The sequence below is a fragment of the Equus quagga genome, chromosome 13 (assembly GCF_021613505.1).
Source record: "Equus quagga isolate Etosha38 chromosome 13, UCLA_HA_Equagga_1.0, whole genome shotgun sequence".
NCBI lineage: Eukaryota > Metazoa > Chordata > Mammalia > Perissodactyla > Equidae > Equus > Equus quagga.
Genome location: NC_060279.1, coordinates 100,775,243 through 100,787,249, shown reverse-complemented (window position 1 = coordinate 100,787,249; position 12,007 = coordinate 100,775,243).

Below are 12,007 nucleotides of genomic sequence, written 5' to 3'. Positions count from 1 at the left end.
TTCTTCTTCACAAACTGTTTTTTAAAAAAATATATTAAGGGAATTTAAAATTGGGTTAGTGTAAGGATCTCCCAAGTACCCCATCACCCAGCTTCAGTAATTGTCTACATGTGGCCAACCGTGTTCAATTTTTCTGCCCCCCCCCATTATTTTAAAGTAAATCTCAAGCAACGTTATCATCTTACCCAGAAATGTTTCCATATGTATCTCTAAAAGAGATAAGGGGTCGGTATCACACCTAACAAAAATTGCAATAATTCTTTGATACTATCTAGCTCAGAGTCCGTATTCAGAAGCCCCGATTTTTTCATGAATGTCTTCCTACTGTTGGCTTGTTCAAATCAGAATCCAAACAGTGTTTCTGCCCTCCATTTGGCTATTTAAGTCTTTTATTCCACAACAGTTCCCCTCCCTCTCGTCTTCCTGTGGGATTTCCCACAGTCTGATTTGGCTGGTTGTGCCTCCTGGTCTCCTTTAATATGTTGTTCCATCCTTGTATGTTTTACAAACTGGTAGATCCAAAAGCTGGGTCAGATTCAGGTTCAATTTTAGGGTAAATATACTTTATGGGTGGTCTTGAGTTCTTCGATCAGGAGCCACTTATCATCTGGTTGTCTCCTGTTTTGTGATGAGATCCCATCTTGGATTCTTGTGTTGCCAGCCTGATCCATCCGTAGTAAACCACAGCCAGCCTTCAGGAAAGAGAGGTCGATAAGGTCTTGCCTTCATCCCTCTCCCTCTGCTCCACAAAAACTAAACTGTCTTTTTATTGCTAATGCCCTTCCTTGTTGCTGAACTCGAGGTAATTGTTCACCTCATCTTACTGGTCCTGACATTTAGACCAGTGGTTCTCAAACTTTTGTGTCTCAGCACCTCTTTGCATTCTTGAAAATTATTGAGGACCTCAAAAAGCTTTTGTTTATGAGGGTTATATCTGTAGGTATTTACCACATTAGAAATTAAAAATTTTAAACGTTTATTTAAAAAAGTAATAAACCACTGCATGTTAACATTATTAACTTTTTTATAAAGAATAACTGTTTTGTGAGCACGCTGTAGTGTATACAGAAGTCAGATTATAATGTACACATGAAACATATAATGTTATAAACCAATGTTAGCTCAGTTTTAAAAAAGAACAACTTGAAAAAATTAGTGAGAAGAGTGGCATTGTTTTACACTTTGAAAATCTTTTTATGTCTGGCTTAAGAAAAGGCAGCTGGGGGCCAGCCCCAGGGCCTAGTGGTTAAATTCAGTGCGCTCTGCTTCAGTGGACCAGGTTCAGTTCCTGTGTGGACCTACACCACTTGTCTGGGAGTGGTCATGCTGTGGCAGTGGGGCACATACTAAAAGAGGAAGATTGACAGCAAATGTTAGCTCAGGGCGAATCTTCCTCAGCAAAAAAAAGAAAAGAAAAGATAGCTGGATTCTCATAACTGCTTCTGCATGCAAACTGTTGAGTAGTATTATGTAGCCTCTGGAAAACTTCTCTGTATACTCATGAAAGAATGATAGTGGAAAAGGAAAAAAAGTATTATTATGAATAATTGTTTTTTTGTGGGTTTTTTGGTGAGGAAGATTGGCCCAGAGCTAACGTCCATTGCCAATCTCCCTCTTTTTGCTTGAGGAAAATTGTTGCTGAGCTAACATCTGTGCCAATCTTCCTCTATTTTGTATGTGGGACACCATCACAGCATGGCTTGGTGAGCAGTGTGTAGGTCTGCACCCAGGATCCGAAACCACGAACCCTGTGCCACCACAGTGGAGCACCGGAACTTAACCACTACACCACCTATGCCACGGGGCTGGCCCTGAAAATAGTTTTAACTTCAAAGTCCCCCTTAAAGGATCTCAAGAACTCCAGGTGTCTCCAGTGTTTAAAATATCCAAACATTTCCCATGACAGTCCTGGTTTCTGACCTCTGCCATATCGGGATAGCTGAGAACACGGAGCCTGCTTCTCTACCTGGACCCAGTGGGCTGGATCCGCTGTACCTGTCAGGACCTAACTGGGTTATAGAAGCCACTCAGATGTGAAAAGAGAGGGACATCAACACCCGGAGGTGGTTATGCAGCATATGGAGGAGCTGAGGGACCAAAAAGGAGCCAGTGATGCTATTGGAAATCAGAGCAGCGAGAAGCCATTGCCGCTCCAGGCTGGAGGAACGAAGGGAGGAGGTGGTGTCACCAGAGCCCAGAGATGGGGTCACCTAGTAGAAGCTGGAAACACAGTAGGATTGTGTGGGTAGGAGGAGCTGGAACTGTGGAGGAGGCAGGACCACAGGGAGAGAGGGGAGAATTGCCCTGGCCCCTTCCTCCTGCTCTCCAATCTCCTGCTCACGTTTCCCATTGGCTGAACCCCAGTGAATCCAGGTGAAGGGGGAGACTGGGAACCCTGGCCTGGGGTGCAGGCAGAAAGGGGAGGGGGGCAAATACAGCCCAGAGCAGCACAGCCTGGTCCCTGGTGCGCAGGGTTCCCCACGCCCTGCTGCTCTGCACCAGGCTCCACTCACTGACTTACGTCACCTGGCTGACTGCTGTAGGCTTAGAGTTAGGGTTGAGTTTGGGACCCTCTTGTGGTGGGTTTAAAATGTGTCCACAAATTCCTGGACACTTCTCTCTTGAGAGCCCTCCCCCTGGGTGTGGGCTTGACTTAGTCCTGCTTCTAAGGAATGCAACGTGGCGGAAGTAATGGTGTGGAACTCCTAAGACCAGGTCATAAAAGATGCTGTAGGGGCTGGCCCCGTGGTGCAGCGGTTATGTTCACAGGTTCCGCTTGGGCAGCCGGGGTTCGCCGGTTCGGATCCTGGGGGCAGACGTGGCACCACTTGGCACGCCATGCCTGTGGTAGGCGTCCCACATATAAAATAGAGGAAGATGGGCATGGATGTTAGCTCAGGGCCAGCCTTCCTCAGCAAAAAGAGGAGGATCGGCAGGAGTTAGCTCAGGGCTAATCTTCCTCAAAAAAAAAAAAAGGCACTGTGGCTTGGTCCTTGCTCTCGGGCCACTTGCTCTGAGAGAAGCCAGCTGCCCATATTGTGACGACACTGAAGCAGCCCTCTGGAGAGGTCTCTGTGGTCAGAAACTGAGACTTGCCAGGAACTGAGGCCAAGAGCCCTGGGAGCGGGACACCTTGGAAACTGGTCCTCCAACCCTTGTCAAGCCACGACATAGCCGTGGGCCTGGCGACAACCTGACCGCATCCTCATGAGAGGGCCTGAGCCAGAACCAGCCAACTACGCCACTCCTGGACTCCTGACCCATAGGAAATGCGAGATGATGAATTCTGTTTTAAGCTGTTAAATTTTGGTTTTAGGGGCCAGCCCTGTGGCCCAGTGGTTAAGTTCGTGCACTCTGCTTCGGCGGCCCAGGGTTTCACTGGTTCGGATTCTGGGCGCAGACGTGGCACCGCTCCTCAGGCCACATTGAGGCGGCGTCCCACATGCCACAACTAGAAGGACCCACAACTAAAATGTACAACTATGTACCGGGGGTCTTTGGGGAGAAAAAAGCAGAAAACAAAAAAATTTTGGTTTTAATTTGTTAGCAGCAATACGTACCTAATGCACCTGTGTTCCAGTGACCTATTGAGGCCGTGAATATATGGAAACCTCACCAAGTTCCAGCAGCCATTTTATTTTTCCTGCATTTCTGGAGATGTGGAATTGGGGAAGGGCTTGGCTTGGTGAGTCTCATATGTTTGAGTCAGAAGTTGGCTGGGCCTGGAGCCAACTCAAGGCTTGACTAGGCTGGGTGTCCACAGTGACTCAGCAGCTTGGCTGCACTGATGCTGGCTGTTGGCTGGGTGCTCCTCGGCGACTATAGAGCGCCTCCGCGTGGCCTTCCCAGCATGGGAGTCTTGGGGTGGTTGGGCTTTTTACTGACAGCCGGCTTTCTCCAAACTGAGTCTTCTAGGAGATCCAGGCAAAAGCTTCATGGCCTTTTCTGACCAGCCTCCGAAGTCACATAGTATCACTTCTGCGGCTGTTGATCAAAGTGATCACAAACCCACCAGATTCAAGAGGAGGCCACATCGCTCCCCATTCTTCATGTGAGGAATGCCAGAGCCTTGTCAAGGTTTGAAAAGAGTCCCTTCTTGCTATAGAGAACATTCTGTAAGGCACCAGCTCGGGTCCTTTTCTCTCCTCATTCTACACATTCTCCTCTAATCAGGTCTTGGGACTTTAATCACCATCTGCGTGTGATGCACAGCCCCGTCTCCAGCCCAGCCCCTTTCCTGATGGACACATTGCTTGCCAACTGCGCAGCTCCCTGCTCCTGTCTTAGATGTTGCTTAGATACCCCTAAGACCAGGCTGTGCCTGTTTATATTCCTGAGCCGCACAGTGATGAAAAATCATAAAAATTATTGTTGCTTTAAGCTACTAATTTTGCTGTGGTTTGCTATGCAGCAAAAGCTAACTGATACAGGATTAAGGAGATGTTTTCTGGCTCCCTGTGGGCCTTGCAGAGGAAGGGATTACATGTTTTCACAATATAAACAATCACAATGTCAGCACAGGGCCTGGGATATTGTGTCCATTCACCCACCCACCCATCCATCCATCCATTCATTCATTCATTCATTCATTCTACAGATGTTTATTGACATCCTGCCATGTGCCGACACTTTTCTGGGTACTGTGGCCACAGCAGTGAGCAAAACAGACACCATATGTTTTCATGGAGCTTACATAATTCAAGGTGTGGTGTTATTGTAAGAACAATCTAGTGGAGAATGTAACAGAATGGTTGGCCAGACTAGAGAATGTAAGAATTTATAATAGGATAGAAGCATTGCATCACACCTGGTCAGCCTGGACTTGTTTTCACGGAGGAGCTAGGATCCAGAGAGAGAGAGAAGATTATAAGGCCTCTTGAGGCCTAGGCTGCGAAGGATTGCACTGTCCTTCCACCTCATTCTATTGGTTAATGACAAGGCTGGTCTAGCTTCAAGCGGTTGGGAAATGGACTCCACCCCTTGATGTGAGAAATTGCAAAGTCAGATTGTGCAGGACAAGGATACAGGGAGGAGTGGGAAATAGAGCTATTTTTGCAATCAGTCTACCACAGAGCCCTTTTTCGTGGAGTGTATTAGTTAAAGTAAATAATGCCAGCTGCTGTCAACTGAAGAACCTTCAAACCTATTTTCTAATTCACACTACAGTTCAATGCAAGCCAGTGGGGTCCCTCTGCTCCACAGTCTTTCAGAGACCAGGGTCCCTTCCATCTTGTGGCTTTGCCCGTCTCTAGGCCCTCAGAGTCCCTCTGTTGAGCCAGTGGGGGTTGAAAAAGAGAGAAGACCACGTGTGGGAGGTTTTTAAAGTCAGGCCTGGAGATCGGACACAACATATCTGCTCACATGCCATTGGCTACAAGTCAGTTACACGTCCATACAAAATTGAAAGGAACGACGAGAAATGTAGTTCAGCTGCATGTGGACGAACAAAGGGAAGCAGTTTTGATGAGCAATTAGGCAATTTCTGCCACACATTTTGGGACGTGCTATGTCTGATAATAGAGAAGGGTTGTGTTGTCTGTTTCCTGTTTATTGCTTGCCATGAGCTTTGTTCACCACTGCATCCTCATCACCCATCCAGGGGCCTGGATATATATCATTCAATAAATAAGTGTTGAACGAATGAATGAAAAAACTTCTAGTAACTTTCAGATCATGGAATATTATGAACACAGTAAAAATGATATTTTTAGAGGCATGGACAATTCCTCAGGGTGTGTATAATAGACACATGGGGTCAGATAGGATTTAATATAAATCCCGTAACAGAACTCAATATGGCAGTGGCTTCAATAAAATAGAACTTTCTTTCTTTCTCCTGTAGGAACCTGAGTGTAAGGTGTCCGGGGCTGGTAACGAGGCTTTTTAGTATCAGGGACCCAGACTGCTTCTAGCTATGGCCTTGCCATCCCTATGGCCTGCCCTGGCCTGTGTGGTCCACAGTGGCTCTCGGTACATCCCTGTTCCAGGCAGTGAGAAGGAGAAAGAGGGAATGGAGACTCTCTCAGCTGCCCCTTCAGAGCACAGCTGACCCGAGAAATAAAATCTTAGCTGTAGTGTCTGACTTGTTCTACCCTGCGGAGTGTGAAGGTCATCTCTCTGCTGACTTTTCAGGGCAAAGAGCTGATGCATGACAGCGAGGTCAGGTCACAGGTGTGCAGTCAAAGGCAGTGTAGCTGCTCCTTCCGGTTAATACAAATTGTTTGCAAAAATGGGCAGGATGAAAATTTGCATGTGCAGTACAGTCAGGAATTATAAAATATTCCCAGGAAAAAGTCAGAAGGGAAATATGACTAAATAGAGGTTGTCTCTGAAAGTGGGTGAATTTTTCCTTTTAAAATGTATTTTGCCCTATTTATATATACATTTTCTACAATAAGCAAGTATTACTGATGAGGATTTTAGGCTGGTTAATTTTAAAACTGCAGATGAGAAGCAGGCTCCGAGGAGTGGAATTTGCTTGCCCTTTGATGAGAGACATTTGTATTTGTGAAGGAAGTCTCTATGCCTCCCTCTCTGCGCCAGGAGGAAGGGGGGATTGCCTTATCTCTGGAAACTCTTAATGGGGAAGGCAAGAACTTAAGTTGTTTACTGTCTGGCAACCTCATGTAACTGACCGCCCCCCCCCCCCCCACATCCTCCTTTGTCTTTAGCTGAAGATAATATTTAAGCGGTGACTTCTGCCATTTATTTAATCCGATTTGATCCTTATCTAAAAGTTATAGGACCACCCAATAGCCAGACCCCACCTGCACTGATACCATTTTAACTTTTTTACATATTCTTTCCTTTGTCTTGTAAAGAGATAACTCGCATACCTATGCCTTAAATTTAGCCTTACTCTCCACCCATGTTTGCAGCAGCAGCAGCTCCCCATGCCAGCAGCACCTCCTCCTGCCTGTGGGCCCTGCCCCACGCAGCAGCTCTGACTGCCCATGGGTCCTGTCCCCATGCTATTCCACACTATTCTCTAAATAAAAGAGCACTACTGCCAGATCTTGAGAGTCCAAGAAATCTTTCTTTCAACTCCTCAGCTCACCGACCCTGCATCATTACCAGATATTTAAAATATCTGTAGTTATGAAATATAGCATACCCATAGAAAGAGAAAAAATATAAATGCACAGTACACTGAATCATTATAAAGTGAGCACTCAGATACCAGAGTGATCAGGCTGGGACGAGGGAACCCGGAAGGCTGTGAGATGCCTGAGGAGGTACCTGATTTAGCTGGAGGCAAGGAGGCAAGGAGGGAATTATCAAGGAGGCGTATGGCGGGGAGCCATCTGAACCAGGGTCGGGGAGGATGAAGAGGGCATGCTGTGGAACCGTGAAAGCACATTCTACTGACTTCAGAGTCCTCATTCGGATGAGGAACTCTGAGTTGTACAAATAATCCCCAAAGAAGGAAGATGATGACGAAGAAGATGATGAAGATGATGATGATGATGATAGCTAAGAGTTATTGACCAAGTGTTCCAGGCCTAGCTCTGGGTTGGGTGATGCTGAGGACACAGTGGTCCCTAAGATAGCCCTTCTCCCCATCAGAGGGCCCCCAATCAGTCCAGGAGACAGACATTATCAAACACTACAGATCATAATTTGCTATGCGTGTCCTGGGGAAGAAGTTCCGGGAGTCCTGGGAGCATGTCACAGGGCAACCTGCTCGAGTCTGTGGTGGGCGAGGTCAGGAAAGCTTTCCTTGAAGAGGTGACTGCAAAGCAGACAGGGTAGGAGGGGTGTTCCTGCAGAGGCACAGCCCGTGCAAGAGCCTGCAGCAGGGAGCCTGGGGAGGGGACCGGGAAGAGTGACGGCTCATTCGTGTGGCAGCTTCACTGAGTTACAAGGTGCCCAGACACTTGTTTGGCTAAACCTTACTTCTGGGCGGGTCTGTGAGGGTGTTCCTGGGTGAGATTAGCATTTGAACGGTAGACTGAGTAAAGCAGATGGCCCTCCCCGATGTGGGAGAATCATCCAGTCCTTTGGGGGCCTGAGTGGAACAAAAAGACGGAGGAGGGAACACTTCACGCTCTGCCCAGCTACTGAGCTGAAACGTCGGGCTTCTCCTGTGCACGGGCTGGGACGTACACTGTTCACTCCCCTGCTCCTCGGGCCTTCAGATTTGGACCAGGACGTAAACCATTGGCTTTCCTGCACCTACGGCTTGCAGCCCGCAGGTTGTGTGACTTCTCAGCCTCCATAATCCTGTGAGCCAATTCCTTACAAGAAATCTCTTTCTTTCTCTCCCTTTCTCTAGGTCCTGTTGGTCCTGCTTCTCTGGAGAACCCTGACTAATACACGTCGAAGGGAGGGCAGTGGAGGGACAGTAATCCGGATTAGTCAGCACAGAACTATTTGGCATTAACCACACTTGGGTTTGGACCTGGCTCTGCCTCCTTCTCAGGCAAATAATGCCACCTCTCTGAACCTCCACTTCCTCTCACATTAGCTGGTTCCTTCCCAGAGGGTTGTGAGAGGCTTTGCAGGACAGGCCTGTAGCAATCACCCCAGCCTGGTCCCATCAAGCCCTCAGGCGGCGTTGGCTGGGGTAGTTAGGACTCTTGCAAGTTTATTAATTGGTGGCTTTGTAAAATTAACTTTTTTTTTTTTGAGGAAGATTAGCCCTGAGCTAACATCTGTTGCCAATCCTCCTCTTTTTGCTGAGGAAGACTGGCCCTGAGCTATCCGTGCCCATCTTCCTCTACTTTATATGTGGGACGCCCACCACAGCATCGCTTGACAAGTGGTGAGCAGGTCCACACCTGGGACGTGAACCAGCGAACCCCGGGCCGCTGAAGCGGAACGTGCGAACCTAACCATTGTGTCACTGGGCAGGCCCCTAAAATTAACATCGTTGAGGCAGCAAATTGGAAGGGTTCAAAGTGAGCTACAAAGCCAGGCTTCCTGGTTCAAATCTTGACTCCGACACTTACGAGCTGTGTGACTTTGGACAAGTAATCCCACCTCTCTGGTTTCCTCATGGGCATGATAACAGTTTCTCCCTGCATCAGTCAGAATATACTAGGTTATGCTGTGGTAATAAATAAGCTCTAGACCTTAGTGGACTAACAATCAAAACTTATTTCTCGCTCATAGAAATAGGCGATGTCCTCCACGCCACGGCTCAGTGATCCAGCCAGCCTCCTTCATGAGGCACGTCTGTGCCGCCATGGCTCCCACGGCTACCTGGGCAGCGGACCAGAGCATGGAGCATCATGCACTGGCTTTTAAATACTGCTACCGGGAAGTGACGCAGCCAACACTTCCACTCACGTTTTATTGGCCAAAGCAAGTCATATAACCATACCCGAGTCCAAGGCGTCTGGAAGATGGTGGGAGACTTTAGTCATGCTTACTGTCCTCTCCTTGATGGTGCTGAAAATTCAATGAGAAAGCCCACACAAAACATTTCATTCATTCAATGAATATTTGAGGACCTCAGAAGTGCTGGCACTGTTCTAGGAAGTGGCTGCATAGCAGTGAACAAGGCAGACAGAAATCTTTGCCTTCAAGGAGCTCACACTCTAGTGGGGGAGGCGGACAAGAAACCGAATAAAGAAGCAAACCATGCAGTATGTCAGCAGATGATAACGGTAATGTTACCGAACCAAAGTGGGTCCCCTTGTTGGTGAGTTGAAATCAGCGCCTTCACCAGAAGTAGTTGTCACACAAAGTAAAGTTTATTTGTAGCAAATAGAGACCATGGGGAATTGTTCCCCAAAGTCATGGCTCCCCAAGCACAGGACAACAGGAGACTTTTTTTTTTTTTGAGGAAGATTAGCCCTGAACTAACTGCTGCCAATCCTCCTCTTTTTGCTGAGGAAGACTGGCCCTGAGCTAACATCCACACCCATCTTCCTCTACTTTATACGTGGGACACCTGCCACAGCATGGCTTTTGCCAAGCAGTGCCATGTCTGCACCCGGAATCCAAACCGGCGAACCCAGGGCGGCCGAGAAGCAGAACGTGCGCACTTAACCGCTGCGCCACCAGCCGGCTCCAACAGGGGCCTTTTATTGCAGATGGGGAATGAATATTCAAAAGGGAGAGGTGCGCATTCGCTTGCTCAAGCTCAGTTCAAAAAACATGCTTCCACATACATCACATGTTGTGGTAATAAGGTTTTGGCTCCTCCTGGGGCGGAGATCTTAGCATTAAAATAAGGCAAAGGTCATCTCTGGGGCACTTTTCAGCCCATCTGCACAGGTGTCACTCTCGCTGTGGGGTTTGGACCCCTTCAGGGTGGTTGGTGATTGCATCTCTTAACATAAAAAAAAGGAAAAACAGGGGCTGGCCCCATGGCCGAGTGGTTAAGTTCGCGCGCTTCGCTGCAGGCGGCCCAGTGTTTCGTTAGTTCGAATCCTGGGCGCGGACATGACACTGCTCTTCAGACCACGCTGAGGCAGCGTCCCACATACCACAACTAGAAGAACCCACAACGAAGAATACACAACTATGTACCGGGGGGCTTTGGGGAGAAAAAGGAAAAAAATAAAAAAATCTTTAAAAAGAAAAACAAAAAAAAAAAGGAAAAACAATTTGGAGAAAAAGTTAAATGCTTCTGAAAGCTCCCTTGAGTTCCTGGGGGCAATTAGTTGGTGACAGTAAGAGCCGCAGGTGAGATGGAGATCTGAGAGGACCTCCCTGAGATCAGGAGATGTGGAGACTTGAGGCACAAAGGCGGGGCCCGGGAGGCACTTGGGAAAGGAGTGGCAGCCTCGAGAGTGCCGGCAGAGGGGCTGCTGGCTATTGCCGGGCTTGTGCAGCCTCCTCATCCATCTGTGTCTGGTCTGTGATGAGCTGGGAACATGCATCCAGATCAAGTTGCTAGTAGGGCTTCTCCCTTCTTAAGGGGGAGGAGATGAGGGCAGAGAGGTGACAGGACAGAGCACTAGGGACTTGGTCGTGGTGAGGACTTTGAGTCTTATCTTCGGTAAAGTGTAGCTAGGAGAGGGCTCAACCAGGAGGGTTGTGAATAGACTCAGGCATTCACAGGCTCCCTCTGGTTGCATTTGGGGAAAAGACTGAGAGCAGGCGCGGGAGCGGGGAGACTGCTGTAATGGTCCAGGCAGGAGAGGACGGAGGCCAGGCCAGCTTGTGGGCAGTGGAGGAGGAGGAGGGTTTAGTTTCTGTAGGCAGAGTCGACAAAGTTTGTCACTGGAAGGACGGAGGTGCCATTAATGCAGACAGGGAAGTCAGAGGGAGCAGGTTTGGGAGGAAGGTCAAGAGCTCAGTTTAGGAGGAGTGAAGCTTGAGACACAGCTAAGACCGCCATGGAGATGGAGAGTAAGATGCAGAATGTTGGAGTCTGGAGACAGAAATTTCTGGGCTGAAGATAGAAATTTGGTTGTTGATAGCCTGGAGATGGAATTTAAGCCGTGTGTTTTGGGGGGAGATCCCCTATAGCATGAGTGGGACAGAGAGGAGGACCGAGGAGCTGGCCAGAGTCGAGTCAGGTGGACAGACCTAGATGACAAAACGACTGCTTTTTCTTCTTCTCCCCAAAGCCGCCCGGTACATAGTTGTCTATTCTAGTTGTAGGTCCTTCTGGTTGTGCTGTGTGGGATGCCGCCTCAGCACGGCTTGATGAGCAGGGCCATGTCTGCGCCCAGGATCTGAACCAGCGAAACTCTAAGCTGCTGAAGCAGAGCAGGCGAACTTAACCGCTCAGTCGGGGGGCCGGTCCTACAATGTGATTGTAATTGGCAGTGGGTGCTCTGAGAAAGAGCAGGTCATGGGTCACAAGAGATTTTCACATATTGAGGTATATGGGGTAACTATTTGAGTCCAAAACTGATTCAGCTTGATCTAAAAAGCCTGATTTATGGCCTATCAAACGTACATTGTACATCTGCTTAACCATCAAAGCAAAGATTGCCCTCTCAAGATAAGAAGCATACTGCCCCTCCGGAGCCCTGTTGGTAACGCCCGGATTACTCCCTTTCCTGACACCAGGGTCATGTCAACCTGGTAATTTGCCACTTCATAC